Raw genomic sequence first — 13,017 nt, 5'->3', positions numbered from 1 at the left:
TGCATATCTAAGTTCATTCACTCTCCAGATCAGCACAGTATTGTAACAGTCTAATAGAGCATTAGCCTAATTTGATACGCAAGTATTAACATGAAAGGGGATGCCTTTCATGACAAGGTATTATTTCTATAGTAATTTAATATTTTATTGGTCTGAGACAATCCAGTGCCAATTTGCTTCCCTCCCCAAATACAGCCTAATAAACATGGGCTTCTTTGTTGTAGCTGTGGTTTAAGGACAGCCACAGTACGGACAGGGCATGAAGTTTTATTCCCCTGCTCCCCACATCAAACCTCTGTGTCTTCCTCACCACCAGAGGCCCATTGGCACTGTTGATGGTCTGTTTGCATACTTTTCTTTCTTGCCCAAGGGAAGTCAGATGGGATGTTTAAGATCCTCCCCAACTTCCAGATTCTAGGATTGAAAACAGAGCAATAATGTGCCTGCTGTATCCTAAGGCAAGAGATGACTTCACCTTTCCAGACTCCCTGGAATCCCCATGGAGCTGGGCTTGCATCTTATTTAAATGGAAAAGTACAGCCATGACTAAAAAGGAAAATGTCGGTCAGGGTCATGTTGGTGCCAAGGCGCTAGGAAAAAGATAAAGGTCATCATATTTTTCTCAGAACAGAAGCCTGCTGACCTGTTCCCCCAGAGCAAGATCCCTTGCCCTCCTGCCCCCTACTGAAGCACAGTGTGGGTCTGGGACTGAGAGAGAGACCCTGCTGGCCTGGAACACAAGAGATGGCTGCCACTGCTGCCCTAGCTTCCCCTCCCACAGGGGCATGTACCCAACCTCCTCTTTCTAGAGCGTCTGACCCTGACCTTGGTCAAGCCCTCCTTACCTCTTGCAGTAGACTTTAAATTGAATTTCCTTGTCTCCAGGGTTTCTCCTGCTAATCCAGCTTCCACCCCGCTGCACAATAATCATTTAATAGAACAGTTCTGAGTAGAACACTCCTCTGCTTCAAAGATTTCCATGGCTCCCCATTGCCTAGAGAATAAAATTCAAATTCTTGTAGTTCTTAAGGTCCTGGCTATGTTTGCAGCTCCCTCTTCCACCTCCATTGTCCCTCCAAGACTTCACTGTTTTCTTCTGCTGCTTCAGCAAATTCAGGACTCCAAATGTACCATGACCTTCTCCATCTCAGGGCCTTTGCTCATCTGGGTTCCTGCTGCAGGGAATTCTGTCCCTTGTGCCTTTTGGACCACTATTCAACCTTTAAAGCCAAGTTCTGATTCCCTCCTTTCCAGAACATTTTCCCCATGCTACCTTAGTCCATTTTTGTTACTATAACAGAATATGTAAGACTGTGTAATTTCTAAAGAAAAGAGGCTTATTTCATTCATGGTTCTGGAGTTTGGGAAGTCCAAGATCTGGCAGCCCATCTGGTGAGGGCCTCAAGCTGCTTCAACTCATGGCAGAAAGCAGAAGAAAGGAGAAGCTCTGTCTCTCATGAGAACAAATCAATTCCCAGGAAAACTAACCCAGCCTCTCAAGAAATCCATCTTAAAAACCTAATCACCGGCTGGGCTCGGTGGTTCATGCCTGTAATTCCAGTACTTTGGGAGGTCGAGGTGGGCGGATCACGAGGTCAAGAGATTGAGAACATCCTGGCCAACATGGTGAAACCCTGTCTCTACTAAAAATACAAAAATTAGCCAGGCGTGGTGGCATGCGCCTGTAGTCCCAGCTACTTGGGAGGCTGAGGCCAGAGAATCGCTTGAACCGGGGAGGCAGAGGTTGCAGTGAGCCGAGATTGCACCACTGCACTCCAGCCTGGAGACAGAGAGAGACTCTGTCTCAAAAAAACAAAAACCAAAACCAAAACAAAACAAAAAAAACCTAATCACCTCTTAAAGGTACCACCTCCCAACAGCACTACATTGGCCATTAAATTTCGACATGAGTTTTGTCAGGGACAAACCACATCCAAACCTACTTAGAATTAGTCACTTTTGGACCCCTATATTTGGTCTTCTAGTCTATTTAGTTACGTGCTTATTGGCCTCCCCAGTAGACTCAGCAGTCTTAAAGAAAGGGCTTGGTCTGGGCCACTAATTTTCTATAATCTGCAATCTTTGATATCCTTATATCTTTGAAAAAGTATCTATTATTTCTAAATGAAAATTCTGCCTATGTAGACTCATAGGACGTGTGAGTCAGAGGGATGTTATCAACTATTGGTGAGGGCAAGTCATTGCATCCGGGCCTATATCCCGCTCTGTAGCTAAGGCAGACAGTGATCATCAATCATGGTGCTCTTTCCAATGACCCCAGATGCAACTTTCTGATCCTTCCCACCCAGTGCTCCTAGCAGCAACCATTAATCAATCAGAGTTGATATTTACTTGCCATCCCCTATCTAGTTTCTTAGCCCTTATTTTCCAATTTCCTTCCCCTTCTCCTTTATGGCTGGTATTGCACAGAAGTCTTACTGGAAGCCCTAAAGGAAGTTCATGCTATAAAAGTTGAAATTTTCTATTCTTTTAATAGCCTCCAGCAATGAGGTAGGTCAGAGTTTGGACAGAAATCTGAGATGTTCTTCTCTTGGGAAGATTCACCCGGCTCTCCTTTAACTCAAAAGAAACTCAGTGCAAAGTCTAGTTCAGCCAATTAGCTACACTGGTTGGTTAAAGCTAAAAGAAGACGATCAGCGTTCATGTTTAACTTTATAATATTGATCTAGAACCCATAAATGCCACCTCAGCTGTTCAACACTGAAGAACAGGCAACAGAGTTTTCTCCTTTGAAATGAAACTACTATATTTCTAATAAAGAAAGGAGCCACATTTAGGCGAATTTTACAAAAACATTTCTTATCTTTTTCAACAAGTCTCTCTCCATTTGAGGAAAAGCCCGGTGATATTAAAGAACCCACTGACACCTCCGCAGGTGTGTTCACCCACCTAAGGTAGGGCCAACAACAGGACTGGATACACTCACTGGCCTGTGGCCTCTGAAATTCATCCTGACGCCAAACTCTTTTTAGGCAACAACATGACAAGATCAAGGCCCAAAACAGACATTCCCCTCAAGTAGGGGTTTTAATTACTTCCTGTGGTACCAGAATAGAAAATTGTAGAGAATTCTTTCCCTTTACTTCAGTAAACTCAGCAACAATGAATTCAAACTAAAGGGAATCACATTTTGACTGTACTCGGTGGATACACTTCCACATTTATATTTACTGACACCCATTCAGAGCCAGATGTGGTTGTCTATCCTGGTGTTATAGCAGTGATTTACCTTGGAGAAAGCCTGGTCCATGGAGAACTTCCATCCGCTATACAAATGCATGCTGCAAATGACATTCACATTTATGATTTCCAGAAAAGGACAAAGAAGTACGACTTATGCTGTGCAAGCAAACAAAACAATAACACTGGTCAAACATTATTTCCCATTGATGTGAGTATTGGACTTCCTCTACATGTGCCCCAGCTTAGCTCCTCCCCTCGTCCCTTCCCTTGATAACTCCAGTCCACCTGTAAGAGTTCCTGCACTTACTGCCATGTTCGAGTGTCCCCCTCTGTTACCTTCTGCCTCCCAAACTTGATGAGTGAGCCCTCTCCATCTCTGTACTGCCCTCTTATTTTCAAACTCCCCTGCAACACTAATAATGCATAGGAAGATTTCCAGATTAAAATTATTATTGTCAGAACATGTTATACTGGGCCTCATATTCCTTTTCTATCAAATGTCCTTCAAACTGTACCTGTCCTATTGATTATTGTTACTTCTCTCACCAATATATTGCTGGAACATTACAATTGTTGAAGAAATGCTTATTGAGGGAATGTGTTTAATGAAGCTGTTAATATTTAGAGAAAGCTTTCTTTAAAATAAGAAAAATGGCTGAGTTGAAAATCACTGAACTATCACTCAATTCCATTTTCCTGTTAAAGATGGACAGACAGCACAACAGACACACACACACACACACACACACACACACACACACACACCATGGAAATAGTTCTTTCCATGAAGTTTCTTTAGAACTTTACTGTATGAATCTCATTCTATTGACTGTGGTCAGAATTATGTTTTCATCTTATGCAATTTATCTAGTCTTCTGTACCAGGCTGTGTATTCTTCATGGGCAAGGACTGGGTATTTCATTTCACCCACAGCACCCTCTAAGTAGAATTACCATGTGTCTTCTTGCTACAGAATTTTCTCTCTTTTCTCTTTCTCTCTCTCTCTGGATCTCATTTAAAAACACACACACACACACACACACACACAACAAATAAAACGTGAGCCTTCCATACTTTGGCTGGGTTAGTTGACTATGTGGTGCCAAGGAAATGGCTTGGTGGTTTTTTAGTTTGGTTTGTCCTTTGTTCTCTGAATTTAGCATCATGCGAAGACAGAGTATAGCCTAAAGGTGTATTTAAAATGTCGTCCTGTTTCTGAGCTTACTCAGACAGGCAATAGAAAATGGCATTCTTGATAATTAATGCCCTTACAGAAATTCAGCACAGGCTAGCAACTGTAAACAATACGTTATTAGTCAGGGGAGGTGCTTGCAACATGAGCACGGAAATTCCCATGGATCTTCATAGGGCATCAAAGGGAAGATTCAAGATGCTCTGGATAATTTCGTTACTGTGTTTGCTTGATCATTTTATACTTAAGCAGACTGTTCATTACCATCATCTCAACCTCTTTTGCTAGCTTAAATTCCTCTTAATTCATTTATAAAACAAAATTAGAACGTTGACTGCAACCTATAAAATAAGTCCACATCTTTGTTTAATTATAGTTGCTATATACACTATTTTAGCATTACTGAAGGTATATAAAGAAGGAATAAAGGAAGATTATTATTCTGTTAAAATGCCAGCTAAAAACAAACAATTTTTTAAATGTACATTTATATCATGGCAAGAGACTGTGTTTAAAATCCCCAAACTCCTGAAGCTGTTTGAGAATTATGCCAGTGCACTGCAGAAAAAAAAAAAAAAAAAAAAAAAAAAGACAAAACTGGTTGAACATAAGACATGAGTAGTTGAAATATGGTTTAATTTTTTTCCTTCTGATTCTTTTTCCCTCCTTTGGAAACTGATAAAAGATTTTGTATTTTTTTTTTTAATCGACCTCATTTTTAGTTTATTTTCTAAAAGTGGAGATGTCTTTACATATGTTCAAAAGTATGTCTGTCAAACCTTTGGAGGACTTCTCAGAATGAAGAAATCTACAATGCATATCTTACCAAATTGTTTGGGGATTTTCCACTTTTATGTGTTTGGGCATTTTTCCCTCTTAAACATCAAAACCTAATAATCGTGGCAGAAGGTTAAATATTTTCCATACTTTGTTTTTGAAATTTGTTCCTTTCAAAGAACGAACATATGGGGGAAAGAAATCTACACACCCAATCTATTATGATGGCTACCTCTGGGGTTAGGGAGTAGAACCACAAAGTGGGGGCAATGAGGGGGCTCTCACTTCTTTCACCATTTTATTTACAATGAAAATGTATCCATGTGCCACTTGTACAATGTTCATAGTTACTTAAAGAAAAAAATCATATTTAGAGAAAAAAATATCGATTTGGATAACGGTAAATGTTTTATAGTATCCCAAGTGTGAAGATTACACATAGGATTGCAAAGAGGAAGAAATAGGGAGGAATTCCTGTTTGCTTGGCTGGTAGTAGCCACTCTTTAAAGCATTTCTGTACAGAAAGAGAAATAAAAGAATTGGTACTTTGATTAGTTACATCAAGATTACATTGAATTCATTTTCTCTAATGCCAGTTTGCTTTAACTTAATATCCCTTAAAAAAATCCATGCCCTCATGACATCATCAGTTCATGCACTATTTCTTGCGGCATTAAAATAGAAACTTAAAGTTTACATGTAACAACCGAATTCAATAGAGTACCTTATTTAAATTTCTAAATCTCTTAGGGGCTAGGAATGAAATATAATGCTAATCTAATTTAGTAATTTGTTCTCTTTCCACCAAAACGCACAATCATTGCTTGTGAAAGCCTCAATCCCATCCCCATCCCCAACTTTCTTTTTCCATAAGGCTGGGATGGAATTGTAGGCTGATTTGGAGCACAAAGTCCAGTTGCACCCCACACTCCCGTCCCTAAACATCCAGTGCCATGGGATGTTTCATGACCATAGCATGTCCATCATGTTACTCTCCAAATGCAGGGATGAGGGTTGAATGGAGTGGAGCTTTTTAGTCTTCAAGGATTTAAAACTATGTACACACAATGCAAGCAGCTGGCAGGAGTCCTTTGTAAGTGTGTGTGTGTGCGCGTGCGCGCGCGTGTGTGTGTGTGTGTGTGTGCTGGAGAAAGAGTTGGATCAAATGAGTGGTTTCCTGTTCAGAGCAGGACATAAGTTTCCTTCCATGAAAGGAGATATAATTAATTCCACTTCCATCAGCACATCAAGAGGATGATGGGTAACTCAGCTCCTACCAGCTCTGGCTACAAGGGAGATGTAGCCCAAGGGAAGTGACCCTTTATTGGGCCTGGGCTGGTCTCTGGCTGGCCAGGGAAAGCACACACCTCCACAATCCCAGACCCCTCCAGGTCCCCCTGGAGCCTGTCAATGTTTGAGTTCTGTCCTTTTTCCACTCTTGGGAGGACAACAATGTGTCTCCAGGTCCTGCAGTCTGGGTTTGATTAAATAATTATAAACTCCCAGCAGCAGGTCTATCATTTATGTCCTGAAACATGCCAGCATGTGTCTTTTGTGGCCATGCCAGCCAATCATAAAGCCACTCTCCTTATTGTCACTGAGAACACAGTGGTTCAATGTTTGTGCTTGTTCCTGGATTTTGGCTACAGAATGTTGCCCAGCAGTTTGCTGCTGGTGCCAGCATCACTACAGAACTTCATAATAAATCCTTTCTATATTTATTCAGTCCACTGGTCTGACACTGAAATTGCCTTTTATGAGCATATGATCAGAGGCTTCCATTTTCCACTTCTAACTCTGGGCGATTATATATTCTAACAGAAAAGACCTCAAGGCCTGTCGTCCATACATGCAACATGGCATGGGGACTGCCGACTGGCTGGGGGAAAGTAGGAGATTGGAAGTGAGTGAGAGTTGACCTTTTACCCCAGGCAAAGGAAGCACAGAGGTGATCTCTTTAATCCATTTGGTTAGAATATTTAAAATTTTCCACTTCCTCCACAACTAAAGCCCAAAATAAAGTTGCCAAAGCAAGGCAGTAATATTTCATAGTAACATGCCATCTCCTACAAAAGGGCAAGGGGAGAAGGAGGAGATAGGAATACCATTTAATTGAGTTCAAGGAACTTTTAAAGAAATGTTTTTCATTCTTGCCTTAATTGAGTCACAAGTGATCTCTAAATGGCCCCAATGTTAAATATATCATACCAACCAAAACTAGGAAAGCGACTGAAATACCTGAATGGGAAGCCTTTTTCTATTTTTTGTGTACATGAAAAATCTCACAATAATTCAAATGGCCAGAATGACCTTCTGCTAATGACAATTTACGAAGAGGTCTCTAGAAATTATGATGTATAAAAATTTAGCAATGAAACACAGCTATGTTTTGGAAAGAGAAAGATGTGTTCTCTTTTCTTTGGCATAGTTCTGTCCAGGTTCAGAAAAATATGAGTATACATGGCCTATGTGCGTTTTCATTTTTGAAAAATGATCAAAACCACTCATTTATTGAAGGGAATACAATACGCAAAACGAGATAACAAAGTTTAGTGAAAATAAGCTGCGTAAACTGGAGGAAGAGTACTAGAATAACAACATAAAACCCAGCAGTCGCTCATTTTTCATTACTATCTTTTGTTTGTGTTTACATTTCCTGAAATGCCATGGCATCATATCAGTCTGCAGATGAAATGTGAATCTCAAAAGAGGAGTTACTTTATACAACGTGGAATCAGTTGAAGGTTGCGTGTTTTGTTTTTACTGCATCCTTTAAAAGGATCATTAAAATGTTTCCACTCAATGCAGAAAACAATAATTATCCTTACAGGAAAGACTTTAGATATTACATTTCATTTTCAAGAAAATGGGTTTTAGAATAAATATTAATTAAATATATTTAAAATGTATACAGTTTGACATTATTTTTCAAAGTAAAAATATCTTATATTTTTAAAAACTGTAAGTTGAGTTTTTGTTGCTTTGTTTTTAAGATTTGAGAACTAACTTCTTTCAGTATTATAATTCCTGGTGACATCACATTTGCCCCAACAGTATTTAAATTGTACATGTATTTTTGAAAATGAAGCCAGTTATTGTTTTAAATAAACATATATTCAAATAAATTATTTTCAAATGTATCAACTTAAAGCTATACTACTATTCTAGTGAGACTAACTTAAGTTGGAGAAAAGTTATTAATAAAGACATTTCAGTATGAAATATATAGTCATATACTGTGCCTACACATTTCTTTGGGTGAATATTACTGGGGAAAATAGTTAGAAAAAAGAAAAAGTTTAAAATAGACCAAGTAGTCAAGAAGATAGACAGAGAAATACAGTTTTGCCCTCCTTTAGCTTTATATAGGAACTACTTATGCTTGTAAACATGAGAAAGACGAAGAATTCTTAGACTAAATGTTTCAAAGGTAGAACTTTTTAGACATTTGTGAGAAAAGCTTGTTTCTTTTTTTAAAAAAGTGCTTTTAACAAATACTGCTTAAACAGAAATGCAGCCGTGTACAGGACTGTTTTTAGTTAAAAATTTTCAATGTGCCAACCAAAAAGCGATGTAATCGGTAACTCACCACTAGGGGGCCTTCCTATTGGTCCATTCTTATAAGGACAGTAATTAATAATAAATAAACTGCAAAGATGTACTCCAATATTTTCTATCACACACATAGAAATAGCTGATTAGGAAGTGACAAGAGTCTGGTTATTCTGTCATTTGGTTATTTAGATCGTATAAAACTACTGATTAACTTTTTGCTTCTTCACTAAAACAGACTTTAAGAAAAATCAGCTGCGTTATTTTGGGGATTTTTAGTTCAATAATGGTTGTTTTATCTGCTTCTCACAATCTTCTTTTGTTTTATTGATTTTCCCCAGAGATGAAAATAGGGAACTTAATTTAATCCAACCAGTACATTGATTCAGTCTGTTTACTCAGATTAACCTAAACAGATATGCCAGCTCGTCAGAGCCTATGTTCGTCATCTCTTTTGACAACTCTCCAAACTGTGGTCGTGTTGAGAGCCAGTGGCGCCATGGTGTAGTCTTCAATCAGCAAACCTTCGTTGAGCATTTACTATGTACCGGATGCTGTGCTTGGTGCTGGGCTACAGGTGGAAACCAAGTTGGTGTCATGGTCCTCACAGACACAGCAAGGAACAAGGTGAGAAAGGAAAGGGGTTTTGAGGAGATTCCATTTGGACAGAATCCTGAATGGTACAAGGGAGAAAGCCATGGCAGTGTGATAGTCCAGAAGGGGGGATTTGGGATTTATTATTAGGAGGTCTGGGGTCAGGTCCTGTCTCCTTTACTCACCAGCTGATTATGAACTTGGATGCTTTGTGTCCGTGTCCAAGTGACACTTGGTGGACACTCTCTGACTTTGCTGTCTCACCAGGAGTGTTAACAGTTCTGGCTCTATTCCCTGCAACTGTGCCTGCACCTCCTCCCTCACCAGATTTTGGGAGGATCAAATGAAGTGAGTGATTTGAGATTACAAATGATTTTTATTGAGTGAATTTTTAGTGAGTGAATTGAGAACTTTGATAAACAGGATGCCTTCTTGTCTCCAAGTTTTAAAATATTTAATAATCAATAGCACAAAAAATGTTCCAATGCATTAAGTTAAAATTGTTTTTGAAAAATATCATTTTTAATGTGAATACATACATGCATAAGAGGGTTAGCAAAAACATAATCCAAGATAATTATTTCTGGTTAAATTATGAATATTTTCATTTTTTCCTTTTTGCTTTTTGTACTTTCTGATTTTCTGCAGTGGCCATGAAATGTTTCACAATAAAATAATATTATACTAATTAAACAAAATCATAAAGAAAAAAGATATTGATAGAGTGAGTGGAAAAATTCCAGTTTCAACCAAGACAAAATTTCTCTTTGTAGATGTTTTGTTAAATATTCATGTGGAGAGATTTTCATCAAAATCTTTAGATAATTTTCAAATCCCCACAAAAACCATTAACATCAAATGTTTTAAAACTTAAGTTGAATTTTCCTTTTGTAGTCTAAATCCCTTTCACCTGCTTATTAAATTCCAAAAAGGAAATGTATTTCAAAAATGAAAATTATTTTTCAATGTAAATACACATCTACATTAACTTCTGTTTAAACGTGTTCCTTTAAGATTTGTTTTTAAAATAAGTGATTCCTTCAAATGCCACTACTTTTGCATTTGCTGTGCATTAGGGTGACTTCTGCTAATTTATACCACCTTTCAGAGTACATTAGAACAAGATGCATTTGAAAAATGCCCCAACATTATTCTTTCCACGGCACTCTGATTTTATGCATTTCCACCTTGCTTTCATAAACTATGTAACATTGACCTATCTACTTATTTTTTTCTGAATTCTCTTGGTGATAAGAAATTTGTTATACCTCCTTTTTTCGTTTTGCTTACTTTTAGAAACACAAGTCCTGAATTAATAAATTTTGGTTGTTAAAAACACAAAGGTCAGATGAAGTTCCAAGTCCATCCTCTCCTAGAGGCTGCCGTCAGTGCGTTGGATAGCGTTCCTGTTGTTGCTGCTTTTCTAATACATCTGCATCCAGAGATACAGACCTAAAGGAACAAATAGTTTGGCATTACTTCTCTTTTAAACAACATAATCCGAATCATATGATGAAAGTATTGTTCCATACTTTCTTTTCCTCCACATCTCTTAGAGATCTATCTGCATCAGGATGCATAGATCTACATCGTTTAAAAATAATCTATTTCAAACATGTATCCTCAGCCCTCTTTGGATGCCTAAGGTTTGTAAGGAACTTAACTATTAAGTGATCCAAATGTGTGATTTCAAGTCAGTTCAGGATATGCTAGACCCCTATTTTAAGCCTAGCACTGTGGATCCTGAGAGGAATGAGGTTATTACCCCTGCTCTGGAAGAGAATGTGAGATATTTCTTGAAAGGGGGAAGGAGGTAATAAATTCAAGGACTATTAACTCTTCTGCTGTATCATACACTTAATGTTTTAGATATAAGCTGTTCCACTTTAAGAACAAAATAATTTAAACTCTAGGCACCAAGATCTAGAAGCTAGAAGGAACCCCGGAAAGTCATCTCTTTGTCTGTCTTCTACCTTTAGACATTTAACTCAGGATGGAAAATTGAGTTGCAGGGAAAATGAACACTCAATTGAAACTGCGTACATGCCCAGAAAGAATCTGATGCTGCCTCAGAATCTGTTATTCTGATGTAGCTATTTCGTTCCTCGGCGTGTGTTTGGTATCTTGAATTTTCTTTATTATTTAACTAAGGAGTTGTCGCCTCATGTTTCCAAATAAAAGGCTTGATTGGTTTACTAACCTGAGGTGGACAGCGAGTTTGTGGAAATATCTGTTAAGGGGTAGAAGCTTTTTCATTGAGAGGCCAGGCAGGGCAGATGTTTGCACAGTTCTGAGACCGCCCTTATCAGTGATGCCTCTAAATACTGCTACAGTTTTAGGGATGGTGAAGAGGAACCCCCACTCATTCCTTTGTACCCATCTTCCCTTCATACAGGTGCTCACATTTCTCTGAACTCTATGCTTGAGTTTCTAAGATTGCCAAAAAGGGTCAAACTGTGGGGGTATGTTTGGTGTTCTAAACTGGTTTGGTAGGAATGGGATAGGATACACGTAGGATTCCAGCTGAGGCAGAAGATGCAGAGCAGAGTTAAACTCTCCCAGACATTGAAAAGCAGCCTGTAAGAAGCAGGCAGTCTTCTCTGTGCAGTTACAGCTCTACCGGCCCTAGGTCCCAGCAGACAGGCAAGAGCCTGCACTGCAAGGTACAAGCCGGGTCGATCTATCAGAATCCTTATCCTGTCTCCAACAAACACTGAGCTGTCACGGAACAATTGTTGGAATGTAAGGAGAAAGAGTTTTCTCTCTGAGACAAGGAAGGCAATTTTAAAAATAGATTGAACTATCAGAGATATAGAGAAATAATTTTTGATAATGCAACGTTTGACTGAAAACACCCAAAGTACATAAGCTTAAGCAGGACATTTGTGTCTTAAATAAGTTTATTTTAAATACAAGAAAATGAGTTTTAAAAAATCACAAGATATATCAGAAACTAATGATTAACATCACAGAAAGATCTGCCCTGGCTAGCTTTACCATACAATATCCCAATGATGCACTTATAGATTTATTTATTTATTCTTAAAACATGCTCTTTTTTGGTTGTTTTTAGGAAACAAATTGTTTTTGGATTCTTGAATCATAAAATATTAGAGCTTCATGTTCACGTCGCTGAGTTCTCCCAGGTAATGTCACAGGCGTGTGAAAAGACATCTTAATAGTACTAGGAATTTTAAATGGTTTGTTAAAACGCACATCAACTAATAAAAATAAGACAGAATCCATCTATGACTGAGAAAATTGTCTGTAAATTCAACTTGTTTTCTTTGGTTTAATTTGGACTTTTTAATATGCAATCAATATTTTAGGTCAATGCAATTCGATTTGTAGGCATAGGTGTATTTTCCTCCTATACCACAGACATAGGAAATACTAATAAAAACATGCCGTGGAGCTTGCCAAGGTGATCTTCTTTATGATGGCCCTGATTTCTGAGTACAGAAACCACATAGATATATTCCTAGCCTCTAGACAACGTATACATTACATGTCTTGTCAAAATCAAATACTCTGATCTAGTAACAGCAGTATTTTTCGTTTTAATTGACAAAGAGATGGTATTTATTAATAATTTTATGCAAATAGAATGTCACTGAAATTTTACTCCAGTGAAAAAACAATTCTCTGAGTCAGAAAACTTATACCAAAATAATGTCAGATAACTTTGTTGGAAACTA

The 13,017-nt window shown here is 38.2% G+C and overlaps 1 long non-coding RNA gene across 1 annotated transcript; it reads right to left on the bottom strand.

Annotated features, from left to right (window-relative positions):
* Nucleotides 1–875: 875 nt before the first annotated feature.
* LOC139361775 (uncharacterized) lies at nt 876–12,030 on the bottom strand. Its single transcript, XR_011619402.1, has 3 exons — nt 11,520–12,030; nt 3,251–3,386; nt 876–994 (listed from the first exon to the last, which is right to left on the bottom strand). It is a non-coding gene; the product is annotated as an uncharacterized lncRNA (long non-coding RNA).
* Nucleotides 12,031–13,017: the final 987 nt, after the last annotated feature.

Source organism: Macaca nemestrina, chromosome 2 (assembly GCF_043159975.1).
Source record: "Macaca nemestrina isolate mMacNem1 chromosome 2, mMacNem.hap1, whole genome shotgun sequence".
Taxonomy (NCBI): domain Eukaryota; kingdom Metazoa; phylum Chordata; class Mammalia; order Primates; family Cercopithecidae; genus Macaca; species Macaca nemestrina.
The sequence above is the reverse complement of the archived record's forward strand: the minus strand, read 5'-3'. Positions and strand labels throughout refer to the sequence as shown.